Below are 26,192 nucleotides of genomic sequence, written 5' to 3'. Positions count from 1 at the left end.
CACACACACACACACACACACACACATATATATATATTATACACATCATCAAAAAACAGAAATAAAGAAATAAAAAACAAGTCAAACCTTTAACTCACTTACTTACATTCACTTATTTACTTGACTTCCTCACGCCTCCCATTTTTGTATTCTAATTCAATTAAATATTCCAGCAAATCCTTCCAAGTTTGTTTTTATCCTAATAATTTATCTTAACATATTATAATTTTACCTTCTCTCTTACACCAATTCATAATTTTACCTTCTCTCTTACACCAATTCATTTTTACTTAATCCTTTATGTCTTTTCTGCTAAAACCACATAATTTTCTTTTCCCAACATCTTTCTAACAATCCTTAATTTTACAATATTTTTGAAGATAAACTTTTAATTTTTTCCAATCTTCTTCCACCAACTCTTCTCCTTGGTCCCGAATTCTGCCAGTCATCTCAGCCAGTTCCATATATTCCATCACCTTCATCTGCCATTCTTCCCGGATGGGTAAATCTTGTGTTTTCCAATACTTTGCGATGAGTATTCTTGCTGCTGTTGTGGCGTACATAAAAAAAGTTCTATCCTCCTTTCGTTCTTTTCTGCCGGCGTCACTCGTTCAGAGCACTTCTCTGCAAAAGCAGAAATGGGATCTTTGCAAACTGGAAGTGAATCAATGCCATGCTCATTGCTATCATCTACGGTACCACACACACTCCATAGCCTGGAGTAAGGATTTGAAGCACCGCTGTGCATCACATGCCCAATTGACTTAACTGTTCATCATGTTCCCATTCAAAGAGGCAATGCCCAGTATAAATGCAGGAAGACCTGAATTATCGTTGGGTATTGCATGCTCAGTTGGCCTAATGTGTCATGCTTCTGACAGGAGCATAAATAAGTTAGGAATGCTTGAGGAATTCCTTTTTTCTTTTCTTTCTTTTTTGGCAAATTTCTATATGGACAGATCGGCTCTTCATCTCTCAGATTGACGGGTGGGTTTTACTCTCTAAATGATCTGACACAGTTTCCAGCTCAAAAAACACACACCGGGATGCGGGCCAAAATGCATATTTTAAGAGACAATGTGTTGGGAATTGTGTACTGTGGAGAGAAAATACATCTAGAAATGCGCATTTCATAAGTAGATACATTTTAAGATATCTATTGAATAGGGATATGTGTATCAACCAAAGATCTGATATTTACCCTACTTTGTCATGTCAGGAAGCAGCTGCCCTCTGTCCAAAGTGCTTCAGAGACTACCCATAATAATTTTAATAATAATAATAATTTATTATTTATACCCCGCCCATCTGGCTGGGTTTCCCCAGCCACTCTAGGCGGCTCCCAACAGAATATTAGAAACACGCTAAAACTTCAAACATTTAAAGCTTCCCTAAACAGGGCTGCCTTCAGATGTCTTCTAAAAGTCAGAGACAGATAGGTAGCCGTGTTGGTCTGCCATAGTCAAAACAAAACAAATTCCTTCCAGTAGCACCTTAAAGACCAACTAAGTCAGTTCTTGGTATGAGCTTTCGTGTGCATGCATGTTATGCACATGCATGTTATGCATGGTATGAGCTTTCGTGTGCATGTTCAGTGTATCTGAAGAAGTGTGCATGCACACGAAAGCTCATACCAAGAACTGACTTAGTTGGTCTTAAGGTGCTACTGGAAGGAATTTGTTTTGAAAAGTCAGAGAGTTGTTTATTTCCTTGACGTCTGGTGGGAGGGCGTTCCACAGGGCGGGTGCCACTACAGAGAAGGCCCTGTGCCTGGTTCCCTGTAACTTGGCTTCTCGCAGCGAGGGAACCGCCAGAAGGCCCTCGGCGCTGGACCTCAGTGTCCGGGCTGAACAATGGGGGTGGAGATGCTCCTTCAGGTATACTGGGCCGAGGCCGTTTAGGGCTTTAAAGGTCAGCACCAACACTTTAAATTGTGCTCGGAAATGTACCCAATTCATCTCAAAGTACATTCAAGTCTGCTTTATTCCTCCCTCTGTTTGATACTGAGAAAAAAAATGCAGGTTCATTACCTCATATCCTCCAATATTTCTCCAATGAAATTAGGGATGTTCTATTCTATCATAATCATTTTGTTACATTTGAGAGCCAATGTGGTGTAGTGGTTAAGAGCGGTGGACTTGTAATCTGGTGAACCGGGTTCGCGTCTCCGCTCCTCCACATGCAGCTGCTGGGTGACCTTGGGCTACTCACACTTCTTGTAGTCTCTCAGCCCCTCTCACCTCACAGAGTGTTTGTTGTGGGGGAGGAAGGGAAAGGAGAATGTTAGCCGCTTTGAAACTTCTTTGGGTAGTGATAAAGCGGGATACCAAATCCAAACTACTCCTCCTCCTCCTCCTCCTCTTCTTCTTCTTCTTCTTCTTCTACCTCGCCCATCTGACTGGGTTCTCCCAGCCACAATGGGCAGCTTCCAACATATATAAAAACATAAACAAACTTAAACATAAAAACCTTCTGTGCAGAGAGCTGCCCTATAGTAGGGCTGCCATATCTTGAAGACCAAAAAAGAGGACAGCCCAAGCTTCTGCCAGCCCAAGCTGAGGAAAGGCAGCCCCTGAGCACCTCTTTCCCCAGCTCGGGCTAGCAGCAGCCAGGGCCCAAGCCCCCCAAAATGGACATTTCCTTTAAAATGCAGAGATCTGCCCGGATGGTCATGTTGCCCCCCAAAAGAGGACATATCTGGGTTTGCCTGGAAGTAGGGCAACCCTATTATAGTAACTTATCTCCTTGGCTTGTGGGGTTGCATAACTCCATATCCCCTGATATTTCTCCATCCCGAGAAAAATAGGTACGTCTTGAGGAAAAGCAGGACATTCCAGGATTGAATCAAGAACCAGGATGGGTTTTGTAAATCTGGGACTGCCCCTGGAAAATAAGGACACTTGAAGGGTCTGCTACCCCCTGCCCCAAAGTAAGGTAAAAGTAAAGGGAACTCTGACCGTTAAGTCCAGTCGTGGCCAACTCTGGGGTTGCGGCGCTCATCTCGCTTTACTGGCCACGGGAGCCGGCGTACAGCTTCTGGGTCATGTGGCCAGCATGACTAAACCGCTTCTGGCGAACCAGAGCAGCGCACGGAAACGCGGTTTACTTACCTTCCCACCGGAGCATTACCTATTTATCTACTTGCACTTTGACGTGCTTTCGAACTGCTAGGTGAGCAGGAGCTGGGACCGAGCAACGGGAGCTCACCCCGTCGCGGGGATTCAAACCTTCTGATCAGCAAGTCCTAGGCTCTGTGGTTTAACCCACAGCACCACCGGCGTCCCTCAGCCCCCAAGTAGAGACTGCCAATTTACTGGAGTCAATTTTCAGGAGCTAGAGTCAGGAGTAAGTTAACAATAAAACACCCAGTGTCAGTGAAGTTAACTCTTCATTCAAAGAAGCTGAAGCAGTGCAGGCCTAGTGATCACAGCAACTCTTCCCAGTAGGGCTGCTCACTTATGTCCTTATGTTCTGCTCCCTGGTTTCCTACAGGCATCTTGGTAGCTATCATGAGAACAGAATGTTGATGCTCCATCAACCTGATCCAGCAGGCTCTTCTTATGTTCTCAGCAATTGAGGATAAGGGATGAGGTGGCTCTGTGGTCTAAACCACTAAGCCTCTTGGGCTTGCCGATCAGAAGGTCGGTGGTTCGAATCCCTGCGACAGAGTGAGCTCCCGTTGCTCTCTCCCAGCTCCTGCCAACCTAGCAGTTCGAAAGCACGCTAGTGCAAGTAGATAAATAGGTACCACTCCAGCGGGATTGTAAATGGCATTTCTGTGCACTCTGGTTTCCATCACAGTGTTCCATTGTGCCAGAAGAGGTTTAGTCATGCTGGCACATGACCCGGAAAGCTGTGGACAAACGCTAGCTCCCTCGATCTGAAAGCAAGATGAATGCCGCAACTCCACAGTCACCTTTGACTAGACTTAACTGTCCAGGGGTCCTTTACCTTCACCTGCTTCTGTGAGCCATCTGGTTGAGAAATCCTTTTGCTGGGAATCTTAGAGAGCACTTTGTCTGTCAGAATAGACGGATGGACTCTCACTATGACTCAGTAGAAGGCAGCTGAATTCATCTCTCACCTCTCTATCCTATTTTCACTTTGTGTGTGTGCTTGCATAATGCATTCCTAGGTATACAGATTTATTTTTTTAAAAAAAAAATAAATAAAAATAATGCCATCTATATCCACCCTGAATTTATAAACTTGTCTATTTATAGTTTCTCCTAGCAGCTGATTGTTCGCATCATCAGTTTATGGCATTTCTCGTGATTTACTGCGTCTTTCATGAGATTGTGCATATTTCGTTTCCTGCTCCCCATTGCATAGCAATCTTTCTACGCCCCTGGCAGCTTTGCTCCTTATCTTCCATTTCCTTCGGGGGAAATCAAACATTTTTAAGAATCTGCTAAGAATGCAAAAGTGACCCATTTCGTCTGTGGGTGAGATTTCACAAACCTGAGTTGAGAAAAATAATTCCCTGCCCTTGTAGGAGCAAGCTTAATAGGGAAAGCTATGAAGAGCCACACATCTGATAATGAGAGGTGTCTTATTAGACGATTAAATAAAAATAGGACATTTGTTTTAAAAGTTAAAGCACTGCAATTACCTGAGGACTTGTTGCTCTGCAAATGAGGGCTACTAGGGAAACATTGTTTTGAACATTTTGCAAAGGAGCAAAATTATCTGCAAAGCTATTCCACCCACTCCACAGATATAATCAGTGATTTATCACTACCAGCAGAGACGCAAGGAGGAGGGTTGCTAGCTTTTCTCGTTGACCCTTGCTGCTGTGCCTTTAAAGGCAGCTTGATCTGCTGGCATTAGTAAATGATTGTGTTTTTATCTGCAGGTCTTGAAAAGCTTCACCTGCTAATTCTTGCAGAGCCAGCAGCTGTTAAAAGCATAGGATAGCAAGTTAGCTGGGGTATGTTTCAGGCCAATGGATGAAGCTCTAGGCCACTGGGCCACTGTGTTTGGTATAAGGCACCTTTCTATATTCCCAAAAGCTCCCCCTGCTATATTTGATTATTTATTTTTTACTAGATTTAGTGCATTGTCCCCAAAATACATGGGGGACACGGGTGGCACTGTGGGTTAAACCAAGGTCGGTGGTTCAAATCCCCGTGACAGGGTGAGCTCCCGTTGCTCGGTCCCTGCTCCTGCCCACCTAGCAGTTCGAAAGCACATCAAAGTGCAAGTAGATAAATAGGTATCACTCCAGCAGGAAGGTAAACAGCGTTTCCGTGCGCTGCTCTGGTTCACCAGAAGTGGCTTAGTCATGCTGGCCACATGACCCAGAAGCTGTACGCCGGCTCCCTCGGCGAATAAAGCGAGATGAGCGCCACAACCCCAGAGTCGGCCACGACTGGACCTAATGGTCAGGGGTCCCTTTACCTTTACCTTACCCAAAATACAAATGCTTTAAATACACACACTGTTTAGGAAGAAAACTGAAAGATTACACAAATAGCTGGATAGTACTTTGGGGACAATATTGATTCCAATACATAACAAATCACAGCCACTTACCCACCAAATTTGCTGATTGTCATATTCTCTGTCCTCTGCAATCAGCTTTAGCAAGTTTATCTTTCCAGCACGTCCACTAGTTTCAATAACGGCTCCCATAATGCAGGAGAGTATTTGGGGGGGGGTTCCCCCAAAAAGCATATTCATGTGCATTATGCAGATGTTAGCAAGTCTAATATCAGAGCGTTAGAATTACTGGCAACATTTTCCTTCGTATATGGCAGTGTTTGGGTTTGTAGGGGGCTACATCTTATGATGCAAATGCCACAAATAAATAAATATAACTCGCACATTTGGGGTGGGCGAATTCCTGCAAAGTTTTGATGTGCAGAACTCTCCAAACGCAAGCATGCCAGCCATGAGCACTTTGTTACGGCCGTAAAGCAAAAGGCATTTCTCTGCATTTAAAAGGGGGAATTGGCAGGATGCAATATCAACAGCTCGCTTGCGCTCTCCAAAGTGCCTCGGACTTACATCAATCTCCACCCACACAGGCCTTGAAGACAGCGGAGTTCTTGGGTAAACATGGGGAATATCGCAGTGGGAACAGTTTGCTTCTCAGTTTAGCCGCGTCTGCTCTAATGAGGCACTTAAAAAATAATAATACCAGAGCTGCAAAATGTAGCCATCAGGAAGAACTGAGCTCAGTGGTGGAGATACTGATGAACAAGGTCCCAAGTCCTATCGCAGGCATTTCCAGGAGCTCTGGGAATTTCTCCTGTCCAAAATGTTGAGCAAATTCCAGTCGGTGAAGAGCAGGGGTGGGGAACATTTTTTTGAAGCTAAGGGCCACCTTCCCTTCCGGGCCAGCTTCTGAGGGCCACATGACAGTGGTGAGTGGAGACAGAAAGGAAAGTGGCTGGAGCCTTTGAAATCGCCTCCAATGGTTAATTAACGACCTCGAGCCTTTGATGAGGCTCCAAGGCATGTCATCAAAACAGCATGCAGAAGTGATGAGATTTATGGCTACATTGCTATACTTTATTTTCTAGCTACGCAGACAGCTAAGAAATATACATCCTCTCTCTGAGAGCAGAGAGCAACTGAACAAAGGACCGAAGGAAACAGGAAACAGTAACGTCACATCCGTCTCTAGTCTCCCGTGAGACTTCCAATAGCCTGGACTAGAATGTAAACACAGTCCTGTGACTCCACTCAGCTGCTCAGTGAGAAACAGAAACTAACACTTATGAGGGCCACATGGCAGTGGTGAGTGGAGACAGAAAGGAAAGTGGCTGGAGCACCAATCTAATTTTGATCTTTGCACAGTAAGCCAGCTTCTACAAACCATCACCTTCTGCTCTCTGTTCTCCAGGAAGGCAAGCAGGAGGATAAGTTCCAGCCAAGCAACACTCAAGAAATAAGGTGGGAAGCAAGGCCAGTGAACAGCGTGGCCTGGAGAAGAAAAGGTGTGGCTTGGGGGAACTCATGAGGGCCAGACAGACAAGCCTGGAGGGCCACTCTCCAACATTCCTCCGATGAAAATAGGGACATCCTATTATTAATAATAATAATAATAATAATAATAATAATAATAATTTATTTATACCCTGCCCATCTGGCTGGGTTTCCCCAGCTACTCTGGGCGGCTTCCAACAGAATATTAAAATACAACAACCTATTAAACATTAAAAGCTTCCCTAAACAGGGCTGCCTTCAGATGTCTTCTAAAAGTCTGGTAGTTGTTGTTCTCTTTGACATCTGGTGGGAGGGCGTTCCACAGGGCGGGTGCCACTACCGAGAAGGCCCTCTGCCTGGTTCCCTGTAACTTGGTTTCTCGCAGCGAGGGAACCGCCAGACCTCAGTGTCCAAGCAGAGGTCGTTGTTGTTGTTATTTTATTAAAGTCTTACCTTGGTTGTCGAACGCTTTGGTACTCGTACGTTTTGGCACCTGAATGACCAAAGCCCGAAGTCAGTGTTCCAGTTTTCAAACTTTTTTTGAAAGCCAAATGTCCAATGAGGCTTCCATGGCTTCCATGCAAGAGCTTCCTGTAGCAGCGCTTTGGTTTCAGAAGCAGCGCTTTGGTTTCCGAAGGTTTTGGAAGTCGAATGGACTTCTGGAATGGATTCCATTCAACTTCCAAGGTACGACTGTAATAATAATAATAATAATATCCCACCCATCTGACCGGGTTGCCCCAGCCAATCTGGTCTGGGCGCCTTCCAACATATATAAAAACATAATAAAACATTACACATTTAAAAAAACTTCCCTATTCATATACATAGTTCCTTATCTCCTTGGCTCAAGACATCACTAACTCTATACCCTCTACCATTTCGCCAATGAAAATAGCGACGTCCCAAGGAAAAGCGGGACATTCCAGGATCACATCAGAAACTGAGACAGCTTTTGTATATCTGGGACTGTCCCTGGAAAATAGGGATACTTGGGGGGGTCTGCATTTGAGCCCCACCTCATGTGTGTACAATGCTGAAATAGATGCTCATGTTTGAATGGGTACAAATCGGCTTCCTGTGTCCCTATGTTCCAAAGGTTTTTAGACTCTAGATACTGGAAATGACCAGTCTACAAAGCAGGAATGCCTGATGGGCTGTCAATGAAGCACTCTGTTTATCTAGGGCAGTCCCAATTTTCTGTTAGTCCTCCCTATTTATTTAAGAGACCTTGTATGCCGCTTGATTGTAAATAAAACCTCTAAGTGGTTTGCAAAAAAATAAAATAAAATAAATAGAATTCATACTTTAAATAAAGATGAAAACAAATAAAAATGTATCTAAAATCAACAGCATACCATGTGAAATTCCATGCTAAAGTTCATTAGGAAAGGAACTGAAGATAAAAGCTGCCCCTGTTATAATGCTGTTATGCACATGGAAGGGGAGACTGCATTTGTAATACTGGTCACCTCGCCACAAAAAGGATATTGTGGACTTGGAAAAGGTTCAGGAAGAAAACCAAAATGATCAAGGGGTTGGAGCAACTTCTCTCAAATGAAAGGTTGGTGCATTTAGTTGATAAAAATGGCAAGAGGCGGCATAATATGAACTTTATAAGATTATGGATGGCATGGAGAAAGTGGACTGAGCGGGGGAAGTGTAGGGCTTCCAGTGAATCTGAATTAAACTATGGGACTCACTCCCACAAGTGGTGGTGATGGCCAACAACTGGGATTGCTTTAACAGAGGACTGGGCAAAAATAGCCTGGATAACTCAGTGGTTAGAGCAATGTTTCTCAACCTTGGGTCTCCAGCTGTTTCGGGACCACAACTCCCATCATCCTTAGCTAGCAAGATCAGTTGTTGGGGATGATGGGAATTGTAGTCCGAAAACAGCTGGAGACCCAAGGCTGGATGATGCCAAGGTTGTAGGCTCGAGCCCCGCATGGAACAGTGGCATATTCCTGCATTGCAGGGGGTTGCACTAGATGCTCCTCAGGGTCCTTCCAACTCCACAATTCTATGATTTTGTGAAATTGCTTCGAGATGCTGCAGGAAAGTGATTAATAAATGAAAGAATCGTGGAATCCTCTCTATTTTGCATTGTGCGGAGGCAGGAGGTGGGGGATACAGATCTTTTTCAAAACTGCATTTAAAGAGTTCCTGGTATTTATGTTTATGTGTTGCGATTCTTCAGGTTTCAGCCCCCTCCTCTAGAAGTCCCTTGTCTTGGGCTGGGAGTATGGATGCAGGCTGCTCTTTCATGTGCTGCAGCTGGCAAGTTCGTTTTGAGCTGTCGATGACATATTATAGGACAATTATGTATTTCTGTTGTCTCTTTAACCATAAATACCCACCCCCTTTCTTTCCTTTGCATCTCTATCAATGCAGGCCAGGCTACCACAGAGCGAATTAATACGGCGCACAGCAGGCAGAGTGGAAGCTAATGTGTAATTGTGTGCCTGTGTGGGCGGGCGAAGGAACGAGTAAACAAATGTGCACATGTGGAGCAGCCCAGACTTCCCATGGGGAGCGCTGCCTTGCTTGGAGGTGCATCTCATTGTTCCCCCATTGGCCCGTTGTGCAGGCATGCACCTGACACAGGTGTGGGTCCCTGGGCCCCATCTCTAAATTTGTGTGAGCAAAGAGATGGAACGAGTCTGGCCTGCAGCAAAAGGTCACAACAAAATGGTGCTTCATAGCTTCAGCCAGCCATGCCGTTTTCCAGGATCATTCTGTTCCATTTCCCCTCTCCACAGCTTTTGGTTTTCCTTTCCTCTCAACAGTTACCCATCAGTCCCTGCGCTTGGAGCATGCTCAGTCTCTCTGGGCTGAGAGGTCCCCAACTGATGCCTCACACTTTCCCATAGATGCATAGCTGTCAACTTACAGATTTGGAAATAAGGGACCAGCAGCCAAAATAAGGGACCTGCAGCCTCACCTGTTCCAGGCACTCCAGTCTTCCTGTCCTCCTGCAATCTGGTCAAACTCATGCTGGTAGCTTTGAGAACACTGTCCAATAATAATAATAATAATAATAATAATTTATTATTTGTACCCCGCCCATCTGGCTGGGTTTCCCCAGCCACTCTGGGCGGCTTCCATAAAAACCAGAAATACACTAAAATATCACAGATTAAAAACTTCCCTGAACAGGGCTGCCTTAAGATGTCTTCTGAATGTCAGGTAGTTATTTATCGCTTTGACATCTGATGGGAGGGCGTTCCACAAGGCGGGTGCCACTACCGAGAAGGCCCTCTGCCTGGTTCCCTGTAGCTTTGCTTCTCGTAATGAGGGAACCGCCAGAAGGCCCTCGGCGCTGGACCTCAGCGTCCGGGCAGAACGATGGGGGTGGAGACGCTCCTTCAGGTATACTGGGCCGAGGCCGTTTAGGGCTTTAAAGGTCAACACCAGCACTTTGAATTGTGCTCGGAAACGTACTGGGAGCCAATGTAGGTCTTTCAAGACCGGTGTTATGTGGTCTCGGCGGCTGCCCCCAGTCACCAGTCTAGCTGCCGCATTCTGGATTAGTTGTAGTTTCCGAGTCACCTTCAAAGGTAGCCCCACGTAGAGCGCATTGCAGTAGTCCAAGCGGGAGATAACTAGAGCATGCACCACTCTGGCGAGACAGTCCGCGGGCAGGTAGGGTCTCAGCCTGCGTACCAGGTGGAGTTGGTAGACAGCTGCCCTGGATACAGAATTGACCTGCGCCTCCATGGACAGCTGTGAGTCCAAAATGACTCCCAGGCTGCGCACCTGGTCCTTCAGGGGCACAGTTACCCCATTCAGGACCAGGGAGTCCTCCACACCAGCCCGCCCCCTGTCCCCCAAAAACAGTACTTCTGTCTTGTCAGGATTCAACCTCAATCCATTAGCCGCCATCCATCCTCCAACCGCCTCCAGGCACTCACACAGGACCTTCACCGCCTTCACTGGTTCTGATTTGAAAGAGAGGTAGAGCTGGGTATCATCTGCATATTGATGGACACCCAGTCCAAACCCCCTGATGATCTCTCCCAGCAGCTTCATATAGATGTTAAAAAGCATGGGGGAGAGGACGGAACCCTGAGGCACCCCACAAGTGAGGGCCCAGGGGTCTGAACACTCATCCCCCACCACCACTTTCTGAACACGGTTGGTTTCACGCGTCCAAGCAGCCTGTCCACATCCTCGGGGGTAATGGATTGAAATCGATTCCATGCAACTTGACCAGACAGAGCTCTAGCACTCTCCCGCCCCAGCCCTGCTCCCACGGTGGTGTCTAGCTCCTTCCGAATATGAGTGATTTTATCTGCAAAAAACTTTGCAAAATCGTTGCAGGAGATCTTGGGGTCTTTACAAAGCCCCGGTGGTAAAGGTGGTTTCGTTAAATTACGAACCACCTGAAAAAGTCTCCTGCTACTATTTTCTGCAGATGCAATAGAGGCGGTGAAGAAAGTCTTCTTCGCCGTCGCTATCGCCACTTGGTAGGCTCGACGTTGAGCTCTAACCTGTGTCCGGTCAGATTCAGAGTGAGTTTTTTACCACCGACGCTCTAGCCGTCTCAGCGATTGTTTCATCGCCCTCAGCTCCGAAGAAAACCACAGAGCTGTCCGGGCTCCATGCAATCGGAGAGGGCGCTTCGGAGCCAGACAGTCGATAGCCCTGGTTAACTCCGCATTCCAGCGGGCCACCAGGGAATCAGCTGAAAGGCCATCAACATGGGATAAGGCATCCCCTACCACTCTCTGGAAACCATTTGGATCCATTAAGTGGCGGGGGCGGACCATCCGAATTGGTCCCACCTCCCTGCAGAGGGGAAGGGTCGCGGAGAAGTCCAGTTGCACCAGGAAGTGATCTGACCATGGCACTTCTTTTGTTTCACTTTTACTTAGTGTCAGATCACCCACGTCACTAGAGGTGAACACCAGGTCTAAGGCATGTCCATGACTATGAGTTGGGCCAAACTTATTCAGGGACAGCCCCATGGAGGCCATGCTTTCCACGAAGTCCCGAGCAGCCCCTTGTAAGGTCGTGTCGGCATGGATGTTAAAATCCCCTAGGACAACCAAACTAGGTGTCTCCAGGAGAAAATCCGCCACGACCTGAAGCAGCTCAGACAGGGAATCCTTGGTGCAGCGGGGAGGTCGGTACACCAAAAGGAATCCTGTACTGCCCCTATTGCCCAACTTCCAGAACATGCACTCAGAAAACTGGATCTTCCCAGTAGGACGCCTGGTGCAAGCTAGTGACTTCCTAAAAATCACTGCAACCCCCCCTCCCCGCCCACATGACCTGGGTTGCTGTGCGTAAGAGAAACCTGGTGGGCAAGCAGCGGCAAGGACAGGCCCATCTGCTTCCTCCAACCAGGTCTCTGTCACACATGCCAGGTCAAGTCCTCCATCCACAATCAGGTCGTGGATGGCAGTGGTTTTATTCATCATTGACCAGGCATTACACAGCAACACCTTCAGGTCATGTAGGTTTCCCCTGTTGATTCCAGTATCCATCCGGTCAAGGCCAGACCCGGAGGCAGGGATAGTCTTCAAACAACGACTAAACCTGCCTCCTCGGTAATGACATGGTCTGGTCTTAGCATAACTCCGCCTCCTGCCCATGATCACCGAGATCGGATGTCCCAGTGCTTCCCCCCCTGTGGAACTTGTCCAAGCCATCGTGATGGCTGGGGCCCCACTCCCAGGCAGCCCTGATCTAGCCCCTTCAAAACAAAACATAAACTATACAGAACCAATAAAACAACAACAACAACAAAAAGGAACAGAACAATTATACTAAAATTAATCCCCAACCAAATATCCATCCCACCCACCCCCAGCAATGGAAAAAAAGAAATAAAAATTTAAATTGCCACCGACTGCTTGAGGACATTTTAAAGCACATTAACCCCCTGGAACAGGGAAGCAATGGCAGAACACTTCCCACCCTTCCCAAGAGTTTGTTCCAAAAGTTTGTTCCTGGGCCACGCCCCCTGGGCCAGTTGGAAAAGGCCCTGGGAGGGAGCAGGCCCTGCAGTTCTCACCCAGCCGATGGTCCAACCAACTTTGTAACCAGAGGTTCAACTGAATAGAATCTGAATCACATGCAACACAAGGCCTATGCAGCCTCAACTTAAGATGGCTCCCTGGCCTGGCTTTGCACTGCAAAGTTTGCAGCAGCACGTGCAACAAAATGGCGTCCAGCATTCAAAACCCCCCTCAGCTTACATTAACTAGCCACACACAAGGCATGCAAGCTCCACCCCACCCCCCAGTCATTCTTAGACTTCTTATTGGGTGAGCAACACAGCCAAGCAACACAGTTGGAGCCTCCCTCCTCCCTGGCCGGCAGGGAGGGAGGGAGAGGAGCTGCTTCCTTTGAAATTTAAGGGACATCATTTAAGGGACATTTAAGGGACATCCATCAATAAGGGACAGCAGCGGGACATGGCGCTGGAATAAGGGACTGTCCCTTCAAATAAGGGACACTTGACAGCTATGCATAGATGACGTTATTTTGGCTACAGAAGGATCGGCTCTTAGAAAATGAGTTTGCTGTTAAAATACAGCAGGGATATGCATAGGTCCCAGGATCAACCTTATACAATCATGCCTCAGGTTACAGATGCTTCAGGTTATGCGTTTTCGGGATACGGATGCACTGAAACCCAGAGGTACTGGAACTCGGTTACTTCCGGGTTTCGGCGCTCGTGCATGCACAGAAGCACTAAATCACGCTTTGCGCATGTGTAGAAGCACCGAATCGCAACCTGTGCATGCACAGACACTGTGCTATGGGTTGTGGACACTGCAGGTTGCAAACATGCCTCCCGCACGGATCACGTTTGCAACCCGAGCGTCCACTGTAACTGAATTTTTTAAGAGATTCTGATCTTGTTATGTACTGAAGTTCTCACCCTGGGCCAGCAGGGGGATACTGTAGATAGTTATGCAAATAAGGGATCAAAAGTGACGTTCAGTGATTGGATGGTTTTATAAAATTGTTACAGTTACATTGTACTGGAGCTCTATATAAGCAGGCTGACTGAACCCTTCAGTACAGTTCTGTCCTGGGCTGTGAATAAACAAGAGCTGTTTGAAGAATCGCTGTGCCATCTGATATGTTCACCCACAACTTAACAGATCTGTTTCTAAATTGCTTTGTTCTCTCTCTGCTTCTGCTTTTAATTACCAGTCTCTGCTGCCACAGCAGGTGCTGTGATTCTCCTGCAGTTTGACTTCACCCTTAGAGGTGCACTCCATTGTCTTTTGAGACAGACAACTGCCAACAACAAATCTTGCAAGGAGGGCATGTGCCTCACCTTGGTTATAAAGCTGGCTGGGCGTGATAACTTGTTGGGACGACTTCACTGATTTCAGAGCGTTTTGAGCTTTGGATTTCTGACTGCTATACCAGCGTACTCTGTTTAAAAAAGCATTTCTCTTACTCACGAGTAAAAGACTCTGCTATCATGTATGGGGTGGGAGCCAGGACACCCAGAAGTATCTGGCTGGGTACCGTAGGGGATCCTGACAGGCCCTCTCACCACAAAATATCTGGTTAAGTGCCTGTCGTAGGTAAATAAAATAAAATCTGGAGAGAAAATGGGGATCATACCACTGCTTCTCATTAATCTGAAAACAGGCAGAGCTTATGTGCACACCAGATTTTCCCTGAGGAGTTTCCCAGCGATGTTGATGTATTAATCTGATGTACTGATTTGTGATATATTTTGGATTTAGTTTTATGGATGAAATTTTATTGTTGATTTCATGCTGCTCACTACGATTTTCTTCTCTTAGGGTGGTACTCAGCTAAGTTCGATTCAGAGCAAACCCACTCAAATTAATAGGTCTAACTGAGTCATTTTCAGTGCATCTACTCTGAGTAAAACTTAGCTGACTAGCACTCTTAAATGTTGGCAGTATAGACACTGGGGAAATTAAAAAAAGAACAGTGGGTGTTTGGGCTGCATGCACACGATCCGGAACCCTGCAAAATGGAAGGTCCCCCATACACAGAGTGAGGCTATTCACACACAGCTTGTATACACCCTGGCTTGGTTCCCAAATCAAAATCAAGGAAAGAAGTACTAGGGGTGCCTATGGACCCATGCAGCTTGGGTACACATAGGGTAGAGCAGGGTTTTCCAGATGTGTGTTTTGGGACTACAGTTCCCATCATCCCTGACCCCTGGTCCTGTTAGCTGGGGATCACCAGTGTCAAAGCAATGATTCTTCAACATCAACTTCATTGGATTGGTTATGTTGTGCAGATGCCTGATTGTCGTCTTCCAAAGGAACTACTCTATTCCCAACTTAAAAATGGAAAGCGTAATGCTGGTGGTCAACAGAAAAGCCTTAAAGACTCTCTCAAAGCAAATCTTTCAAAATGTAGTATAATCACCGACAACTGGGAAACACTGACCTGCGAACGCTCCAGTTGGAGAACAGCCTTTACCAAAGGTGTCATGGGTGAAAGGGAGAAATGTGCTAAGAGGAAGGCATGCTTGGCAAACTCTCACCATGATCAATTCCCACCTAGAAACCTATGTCCCCACTGTGGAAGGACGTGGGGATCCAGAATTGGCTTCTGCAGTCACTTATGGATTCACTGTTATAACCGTGTTTATGGAAGAGAATCTTACTTGGCTACGAGTGATAGAAGGAGGAGGAGGAGGAGGAGGAGGAGGAGGAGGAGGAGGAGGAGGAGAAGGAGAAGGAGAAGGAGAAGGAGAAGGAGAAGGAGAAGGAGAAGAAAGTTGTAGTGCAAAAACAGCAGGAGACCCAAGTTTGGGAAACCCTGGCACAAAGAGGCCACTTGACACCTTACAGGGCCAGCCCAATATATTTTGGCACCTCAGGCAAAAGCCACAAAACAGTGCCTTCCCTCTCCACCAAGGAAGACCGGGTGAGTGAAGATCTACAATGGTGGCAGGAGATCAGGAGATCCTGTTTGCCAGGATGCTGCTGTAGAGGCAGCGCTGGGGCCGCTGCCAGGAGACAGCAGATCCAGCCTCCAAGGAGCATGCAGTTGCAGCAGCAAGTGATACATTCCTTGGAGGCTGGATCTGCTGTTCCAGTGGATCCTGCCACCTGAGGCAGTTACCTCACCTTGTAAATAAGTAAATAAATAAAATCATTTTTATTAAGTTTCCATTTTATATAAATATAACACACTCAAATTTTTCACATTATATTCCACTCTCACGAGCACTCGACTCCCCTCCCTCCCGGCCCATGATTACCTTAAATTATATCTTTTTTTAAATTGCATTTCAATTTTCCCTCTTTACTTCTCTATTCAATTCCAATAGTCACTTAATTATATTAATTGTAAATCGGTGCTTTCTATAAACTATCAGGCTTTAAATCAGTCCTGTCAGTGCTGGTAAGTGTTTACAATTAACTTTCAAATACTCTATAAAGTCCTTTTGAAACGTTTGATCCCACTGGTTTCGGATTTTCCCGGTCAATTTCGCCAACTCAGCATATTCCACCATCTTTGTCTGCCAGTCCTGGATCGTTGGTAAGTCTTGTTGTTTCCATCTCTGTGCGAATAAAACTCCTGCTGCGACAGTTGCATTCCTGAACAGTTTTTGGTCTTTCTTGGGTATTTCCTTGCCTATTATTCCTAATAAAAATGCTTCTGGTTTCCTAACAAAAGTACTAAGTAAAAAAAAAAATTTTTTTTAATGAGTTTTGCTGTTTGCCTAGCTCATTGAATAAAGCATCTGGGATGAATCTAATTCAGCAACAATAGCTGTTATAGCAAAAACAGTGAAACGTTCGCTTTGTGATTTTATATATATATATATACACATACACAGCCCAGTATGTGCACTTCATAGATTGACAGGGTGCGCTTTTATGAAATTTCAGAAGGATGGAAGCAAGGCGAGGCAGGGGAGGGGAGGAAAGCAATAAAAACGCTTTGATAAAGTGAAATTCCCTCTCTCTCCCCCCAGCTCACTTCGCCTCCCTGTGCAGCCTGCAATAAACACTCTCTCCCCCCAGCAGAGGTTATGGAAGACCTGAAGTGAGAGAGAATGAGTGGCTTATGAAGCATACTAAGAATGAAAAATCATTGGGTGGGGGGTGGAGACGGAGAGGTAGAATTTATAAATCCAAAGGGGACTTTTGTTGCAGGTTTTCGGTACCCTGAGCTAACTCTCTTTTGTTTCAGTTACAGATAGGTAGCCGTGTTGGTCTGCCATAGTCAAAACAAAACAAATTCCTTCCAGTAGCACCTTAAAGACCAACTAAGTCAGTTCTTGGTATGAGCTTTCGTGTGCATGCACACTTCTTCAGATACACACTGTGTATCTGAAGAAGTGTGCATGCACACGAAAGCTCATACCAAGAACTGACTTAGTTGGTCTTTAAGGTGCTACTGGAAGGAATTTGTTTTGTTTTCTCTTTTGTTTGAAAGTGACAGGGCAAGGTCTTGTCTGATCTTTGCTGGGGATTTATTTGACTCTCATTCCTCGCCTCTAGCGCTCTGTAAAGGTATGTATTGCTTTGGTAGCGTCACCGCTGTCTGCCGCACAAGGTGTTTGGGGGTTTTTTTATTGCAAATTTCAGCATCCGCCCCCCTTTGAGCATATTTTCACAGCCATGGATCTGTGATTAGACGCGGCAGGAGAGATTTTGCTGACTGCGTTATGCCAACAAAAAGGAAGGCAGAGGATTCCCCCCCCCCTCCCATGAGTGCCAATAGCTTTGCAAAGGAGTGCTTGTAATTCTGACAACCCTTCCCATCCCCACCCCCACCCCTTTTACCTGGGTGGTTTCATATTTGAAAAGTGATCAGTTGGCCAGGGCTGGTTGTGGAGAGCATATGACGACCCTTGTGACAATAGCTCTCCTTGCTACCAATCTGTTTCCAGCCACGATTCAAAGTTCTGCTTAGGATATATAAAGCCCTATGTGGCTTAAGTCCAAGCTATCTGAAAGACTGTTTTAGAAAGTTGTTACAGTAACGTTGTACTGGAGCTCTATATAAGCAGGCTGACTGAACCCTTCAGTTCAGTTCTGTCCTGGCCTGTGAATAAACAAGAGCTGTTTGAAGAATTGCTGTGCCTTCTGATATGTTCACCCACAACTTAACACAAACAGAGTACCTGGCTGCACCTTAAGGCAAATAGGATAACCTTTCTATTTCTCTATCTCTCTCTGACCACACTCTTCTAAACCACCACCTTACTGCTGGATAGGTTTCCCTTTTAAACTGATGACAGCCAATCAACTGACAGCACATTGCTGCTGAGTTTTTCTGACCCAGCACTTCCATAGAAAGTATTGCAGGCTGACTGCATCAGCCAGTTGCATCAACTAGCAAACCCAAGCCTGCAGACTTACTATCTCACACAGCATTCTGTGAATCCAGACCCTTACTGCTTTTAATGAAAGGGCTGGTGCTGTGTTGTTTTCATTACATGTTTATCTGTATGATTTCAATAGGTTTTATATTTATATATAGGGATGGTGCTGTGCTATCAATCTATTTGTTTTTAATAGACAGATAGTGTGATGGCCTGGGATTCCGATTCAGAGGCTGAACCAGAGGAATCCCAGCCTGCACAGGAGTCCCCGCCTCCAGGGCCGGCTGAACTGGGGCAGGGCCTTGATTCTGAAGTACCTGCACCTGTGCCGGATCCTCAGGAGCAGGCACCAGGTGATCCCACTCTGGCTCCAGAGGTGGTTGAGGACTCAGTGCCTGCAGGTGAGTCTCCCCCTGGGCCCAGTAACCCTTCAGCCTCTCCTGAACTGCAGAGGCTCAGGGCAGAGAGGCGAAGGGAACTGGTTTCTCCCAGGAGGAGTGCTCGCCTTAAGGCCAGGAGAGGCGGGTCTCCTGGGGGCCGGGACCACCCCTGGCCTCAGAGAAGATAAAGGCCAGTCAGCCCGGTCCCAGGTTGCGGGAGCAACGTCGATGAAGAGCTGTTTCAGCCAGCATCCAGTCCTGTTCCTCCAGTGTTCCTGTCCCCACCTGGCTTCCTGCTTTGGACCTCGCCCCGCTCCTTCGGAACTGTTTCCAGGCTGTTGACCCAGGACCGGACTTTGACTGCGCCAACGGTAACCTTCCCCCCCCCCGGGACCAGCACAGATAGGCAGATAGAGCAGTGGGAAACAAACTTGCACCATCTTTCATGGCACTGCCCTTCCAATAGCTGAGATAGCTATCATATCACCTCTCAGTCTTCTGTTCTCCAGCATGAACATACCCAGTTCCTTCAACCGTTCCTCATATGGCTTGGTTTCCAGACCCTTTATCATCCTGGTCGCCCTCCTCTGCACACCTACCAGCTTGTCAATATCCTTCTTAAATTGTGGCGCCCAGAACTGGACACAGTGCTCCAAATGTGGTTTGGCCAGGGCAGAATACAGCAGTACTATTACTTCCCTTGATCTGGACACTAGACTTCTGTTATTGCAGCCTTAAATTACATTCACTTTTTTTCTCTCTCAAGCAGGAATCCTACCAACCCCCTACCTGTAAAATGCCTGGGAATGAACGTCAGTCAAATCTCCAGACGGGGCATAGAGATGAGCTATCTCACATCTTAGCGCATGGAAGGCTAGTCCATAAGACAGTCATGGACTGACGCCATTTGCACACATCTATGAAGCAGCATTTAAGGACCAATGTAAAAGCGGAAGAAAGAGGCTGTTTCATTAAGTCTCCGTGCTCACTTGTGACTCTCCGAATAAGAAGAAAGCAAAGCTGCAAGTATGGTTCAAGGCCGGTAGAGTTGAGAAGGGGAGGACTTCAAGAGAAATTGCTTAATTGGCTTTGATGAAACTATTAGGCAAAAGCGAGGCTGTCTCTTGAGTTTAAATAGTTTGGCGCTATTCCTTTTGGGCATGGATTTGCTGCCGGTGATTACAGCAGAAACAAACCCAGACCATTAACGTGAATTCCAAAGGGAATTGCCAGGAGGGCTAAAAAGTCCAAGATAAACATGTCAGGTTACATAAGCAGGCTCCTCCTTGTTGCTCCCCTCTTCCCGATTCTCTCTCTGTAAACAGAAACCTGGTACAAGCGTTTGAAACCAGAACGGTGGGGTGGGGGGTGGACATAAAAGCAAGCTTTAGTCTCTCTCCTCCAGTGGCCTTTAGGACAGCCACTGTCTAAAGCAGCAGCACTGCAAGAGCTCTGAGCCCATGATGTAATTTTAATGGCATGCAAATTTAGCATCCACACTCCCAAGCAAAAGACAACACAGTGAGCTGAAGCTGCTTTGCCATGATCTGATGCACTCAGAGGTTAGAACAGCCCATCAACAGGGTCTTCAGAATTACTCCGACTGGAAAACACGGGTGGCACTTGGTGGGAGGGGAGTGAGAGGGCATCAGCCCCCCCACCAGTAACCTACCCACACCTATTGCTAGACTTTCCTGTACATTCAAAAATTATACATAGTAGTCATGGGAGACTTCAATTATCCTGATGTCTGTTGGAACTCAAACTCTGCCAAGAATGTAAGGTCCAACAAATTTCTCCATTGCCTCACTGACAATTTCATTCCTCAGAAGGTAAAAGGAGTAAGAAGGGGATCATCTATCCTGGACCTGGTCCTCACCATCAGTGAGGAACTGCCTGATGAAGTGGAAGTACTTGGAAACTTGGGAGGGAGTAATCATGTTCTCTTGGGTTTCGTGATACGCAGGCCAGTGAAAGCTGAGTGTAGTCAGACTTGTACTCTTTACTTTAAGAAGAGCAGTGTACACATGGTTGCCTATATTAATATTGCACAGTTTGAAGTGACTGGAAGCATAAGAACTGACTCATGCTTTTGGAAGAAATCATTATCCAGGCCCATAAAAATATTACTTGGCAGAACACTTCAAAAACAGAACATAAGCATCAAACATGCATCCCAAAATATTCACACAATGTCTTGTGTTGTCTAGCACAGGCTCAGCAATTTAGAAAACAGGAAATAATCCAAACAGGTCTAGAAACAGAGGTCTCTCTCTCCCCCCACAACCTGCATTGCAGCCTCTATTGGCCTTAGGCTGTTTATTCTCCCTTCAAGAGAGCTTCATTTACATCCTCACTGCATGGGATTCGGGAGACAGAAGCACAAGGAAACTCCCTTTCAAAATGGAGATTTGCAACTCAATACCTTCACCGCATGATCAAAAGTCACATTCAGTTTACAGTTAGAGAACAATCAACAGGTAATCGTTTACCCATTTAGGAGTTCAAAACCCCAATGCTAGCAATACACATTTTGCAATTTTGCATTATTAAACCTTCAATTAAATCAATTATGCTTATCACACATGCACATCAAGGTGGGAAAGTCTGGGAAGGGGCCTCTCCACTGGGCCCTATAGGGATCCTTTTTGGCAAGTTGTGTTTATACTAGAAGTTATGGGACTTTTGTGAGCTTATTTCTTTATTGGGAAAGGTCCTTGCTGCAAGCCATTAAAATCATGCTCTTAGTTGTATGGAGAGGATGCCGAGAATAAACTCCAAGCAAGGGCCATAATTTAGCGCTGATTGAACAGGACCAAACCTCCCACTCCAGGGTGAACTGAGAGGATTGGAAAATCCTCAGCCACTTCTGGCTGGGAATTGCAAGTGGGAGGTTTATGAAATTCCACAGCCTGTTTATTTATCAAGCTCAGCCAGCAGACATTTTAGAGGGTGTTTGTGGGTGGTATCAATGTGATTGGACTGAAATTGGCAACAGGAGAACAAAAAGGCTTTTCTGAATCAGTGGGGACCAGCAGGGCAGACATTTACAGACCCTCCAAGTGTCCCTATTTTCCAGGGGCAGTCCTGGATTTACAGAAACTGTCCTGGTTTCTCATTTGATCCCAGAATGTCCTGCTTTTCCTTAGGATGTCCCTATTTTCATCAGATAAATGTTGCTGGGTATGGAGTTATCCAACCCTGCCCCACCCACCCCCACCCCAAGCCATCTGAAGGCAGCCCTGTACTGTATAGAGAAGTTTTTTTAAAAAAAAGGTTTAATTTTTTTAATGTTTTTTATATACAGTCATACCTCGGGTTACAGATGCTTCAGGTTGTGTTTTTTTGGGTTACGGACCTCCGAAACCCAGAAGTACTGGAACGGGTTACTTCCAGGTTTTGGCAGTCATGCATGCGCAGAAGCATTAAAACGCGCTTTGTGCATGCACAGAAGCACCGAATCACAACCCACAGACGCGCAGATGCGGGTTGCGAACACTGCAGGTTGCGAATGTGCATCCCGCACCGATCACATTCGCAACCCAAGCGTCCACCGTATTCTGGAATCCACCCAGAGTGGCTGGGGCCACCCAGTCAGACGGGCGGGGTATAAATAGTTAAATAAATAAATAAATTTTATTTTTTAGGGTATGCATTTAGGAAAGGCAAAAAGGTATGACCACCAATCCCCTCAACCTAAGTTCCCCATGGTATTCTAGAGGAGAAGCTGGTAAAGTGTGAGCTGGATGAAGTAACTAATACATGGATTTGTAAGCTGGCTATTGACAAGCTTGCTGGGGCGCGGGTGGTGCTGTGCCTGCTGATCGTATGGTTGGCGGTTCGAATCCCCGCAGCGGGGTGAGCTCCCGTCTTTCGGTCCCAGCTCCTGCCCACCTAGCAGTTCGAAAGCACCCCTAAGTGCAAGTAGATAAATAGGTACCGCTTTATAGTGGGAAGGTAAACGCCGTTCCCGTGTGCTGCGCTGGGGCTGGCTCGCCAGAGCAGCATCGTCACGCTGGCCACGTGACCCGGAAGTGTCTCCGGACAGCACTGGCCCCCAGCCTCTTAAGTGAGATGAGCGCACAACCCTAGAGTCGGACACGACTGGCCCATACGGGCAGGGGTACCTTACCTTTTATTGACAAGCTATGGTTTTCCCAGTGGTGATGTATGGAAGTGAAAGCTGGACCATAAAGAAGGCTGATCGCCAAAGAATTGATACTTTTGAATTATGGTGCTGGAGGAGACTCTGGAGAGTCCCATGGACTGCAAGAAGATCAAACCTCTCCATTCTGAAGGAAATCAGCCCTGAGTGCTCACTGGAAGGACAGATTGTGAAGCTGAGGCTCCAATATTTTGGCCACCTCATGAGAAGAGAAGACTCCCTGGAAAAGACCCTGATGCTGGGAAAGATGGAGGACACAAGGAGAAGGGGACGACAGAGGACGATATGGTTGGACACTGTTCTCGAAGCTACCAGCATGAGTTTGACTGAACTGCGGGATGCAGTGGAAGACAGAAGTGCCTGGCGTGCTCTGGTCCATGGGGTCACAAAGAGTCAGACATGACTAAACGACTAAACAACAACATTGACAAGCTGGAAGATGTGCAAAGGCAGGCAGCCAAGATGATCAAAGCTCTGGAAACCAAGCCTGATGAGGAACGGTTGAAGGAGTTGGGTATATTTTTTTTGCCTGGAAAAGATGAGAGCAAGAGGAGATATGATGGTCATCTTCAAATATCTAAATGGGCTTCAAAGAAGTAGGAGGGTCTGGAATGAAGAGGGAGGCAGAAGTGGAAGAGGAAGAGAGTGCTTCTGCTGTTGCATGTCCTCCATGTAATTGTGTTTGTTCTTTAATCACAAAGTAACAGTCGTCTGGCTGCGAAATGACTGTCACTGCCACAGTCGCCCTCCTCCTCCTCTGATTCCTTCCGATTTTTTTTGGCAAGTGCTGCATCTAGTTCAAAGGCAACGGCCGGGTTATTAATCACGTCTGTCAGACAAGGGCTGCAATCATTTTTCTGCCTGGAAACAAACCAGCAGGCTGACTTGCACAGTTTTAAGATGCGACCGCGATTATTCTACAGAAGCAATCAATGGCTTTCCTTGCTCATTGTTAACAGGAGGACCAGAACCTTCCCCTCTGCGTAACGAGGAACCAGAAGTGGCAGAGCAATGGCTTTCGAAATAATAACTCAAGTAACATAATAATTCAAGGGGGGAAATCACTTTGTGATTTTTGCACAGCACATCCACATCACAATTTGCAATATATATATTGCCAGGTCAAAACCTATGAAATCAATATCGAAATATGGACTTCAAACCAGCTTTGGACAATATATTGATATATTGCCCAGCCCTAGTAGTTAGGTTGTATTCTTGCGTCCATGACACTGGCCTAACAAAAAAAAAAAAACCCCACCTCATTTTCTCCCTGCATAAGCTTCTGTTCTTTCCAAGATTTCAGTGGGAGAAAACCTGTGGAGCCCGTAATATTGGTGGGACAGTGAAACAAAATCAAATACTGACACTTTGTAAGTAACGCGGCAGGACCCAGCTATCAGATGCACTCTTCCTATATACAGCACCAGCAACAAACCTCGCTTGCAAAGGAGTTGATGCATATTCATGGGTTGGTATCATTTTAATTTATGAGCATACTTAATGTAGCATGAGCCTTCAGTTCACCTACTTAAACAAAGGTGTGCATTCTTTTTCCTAGGAATGAAAAAAAGAAAAGAAAACATAGATGAAATGTTTATTCCCTCGGGGACAAACCATTGGCTCTGAATTATTTTGCTCTCATTTTAATGTGTGTGAAGCTTCTGAGGGAGAACAGTTTGCTCACTGTTGGAAATCCAGGTTCATTTGTTTCCCATTACCATAATAGGACAGGAAGTTTTAATATTGCAAGCTCACTGGCTTTATATATTGAAGGCCTTTCCCCGAAAACAGAGGCTTATTGGGTGACCCTGTTGTTTTTCAGCTGTGCATTGCAGGTTGCCAAAGAATTTGTACACTTGGCGCATTGTTGCCACATTCATCCTGCGTTCAAGCTGCTGGACACAAGGCTTACCATCACTTCTGATATAATGGTATACACATAAGCTTGTTCCCCATCATCTCTAGGCCAGGGATGGGGAGAGCTGCAGCCTTGTACATGCTGGTGAACTGTAACTCCCATAATTCCTGACTACTGGCCATGCTGGCTGGGGTGCATGGGACTTGTAGATGGCTGGTTGTTCTGCCGTTGTGTCATTGTTCTGGCAAGTATGGAGAGTCCAATAGTATGCTGCCCGGAGGAGTTGGTGAGGACGGACAAGCTATAATTTATGGACTGCTCCAAAGGTGTTTTAGAAGCAAAAAGCAAAAAGACCCTCTCTTGGGCTCAATTGCATAGGATTTAGTCTATACCATATTTTTCCTTGTATAAGACGCCCCCATGTATAAGACCCCTATTTTTTTAAACCCAAAATTAAGAAAATAAGTTGTTTAGCTTTGGGGGGGGGTCACTTCTGCCAGTCACTCACCGCCTGCCCGCCACTGCTGATCAGCAAACCCCGGAGGTAATAAAGAAAGACAGGCATTTTACCGCCTCCATGTGAACTCTGTTCCTGGCCCTAAGATCTACCTAAAGATTAACAAAAGCTACATCAAAGCTACCTTCTTATTTTTATGTACCCAGGAGGCCTGGTCTGTGCTAGAATGCTTTATACGTGACTGTCAGGCATTGAGAAAATGGGGCAGAGATGCAGAGGCTTGTGGGATCGACCATAAATTATGTCAATGACCCAAACCTAGTCAAAGCGATGCTTTCACCGCTGAGACAATGGCTTGCTTCATTTTTCATAATTCCTCATAGCAATCCTACATGACCACTACACCTTTACTTAGCAGCAACTCTCCAGGGTCTCAGGCAGAAGGTCTTCCCCATTATCATTTAACCTTAAAGCTACCTGTGCCTTTTAATTCAGGAATGGGAATCCTGTGACACTCCAGATTATGCCAGACTCCCAACTTCCATCACACATGACTATTTGCCATGTTGGTTATGGCTGATGGGAGTTAAGAAGTCTAACAAAATCCAGAGGGCCACAGGTTCCCCACGTTTTAACTAGCGATGGCAGGGATTGAACTTGAAATCTTCTGCAAACAAACCGCATGGACTATCATCAATATGCTATTATCCTGCCACTATTTTTTATCAGATGCAAACTTTTTTAAAAAAAAGTTTAAAATGCTTTACTTACAAAATGTTCCAAAGGTCAGGTTCATGCATATATCTAAGCAGTAGCAGTGAGAACACAGGCAGAATACTCTTGGGTAGAAAATATAGAAAGATAGCTTCAAACATGGGCTCTAAGATTGGAGCTTGCTTAGGTACATCCGTGCCATGTAACCGATGCAAACTTCATCGAATGCGGCATTCTCTAGAACTGCAATGAATGTAATGTCATGCTTGCATAAAATGCTTTTAAAAAACAAAAACAAAACCCTTTAAAAATCATTCCAAAACATCACGCACAACTCTGTTAGGCTTAACTCTGGGAACCGAAAAGGCAGCCCAAATGAA

The sequence above is a fragment of the Podarcis erhardii genome (assembly GCF_964252035.2).
Source record: "Podarcis erhardii genome assembly, chromosome: 1".
NCBI lineage: Eukaryota > Metazoa > Chordata > Lepidosauria > Squamata > Lacertidae > Podarcis > Podarcis erhardii.
Note: the sequence above shows the minus strand (reverse complement) of the source record.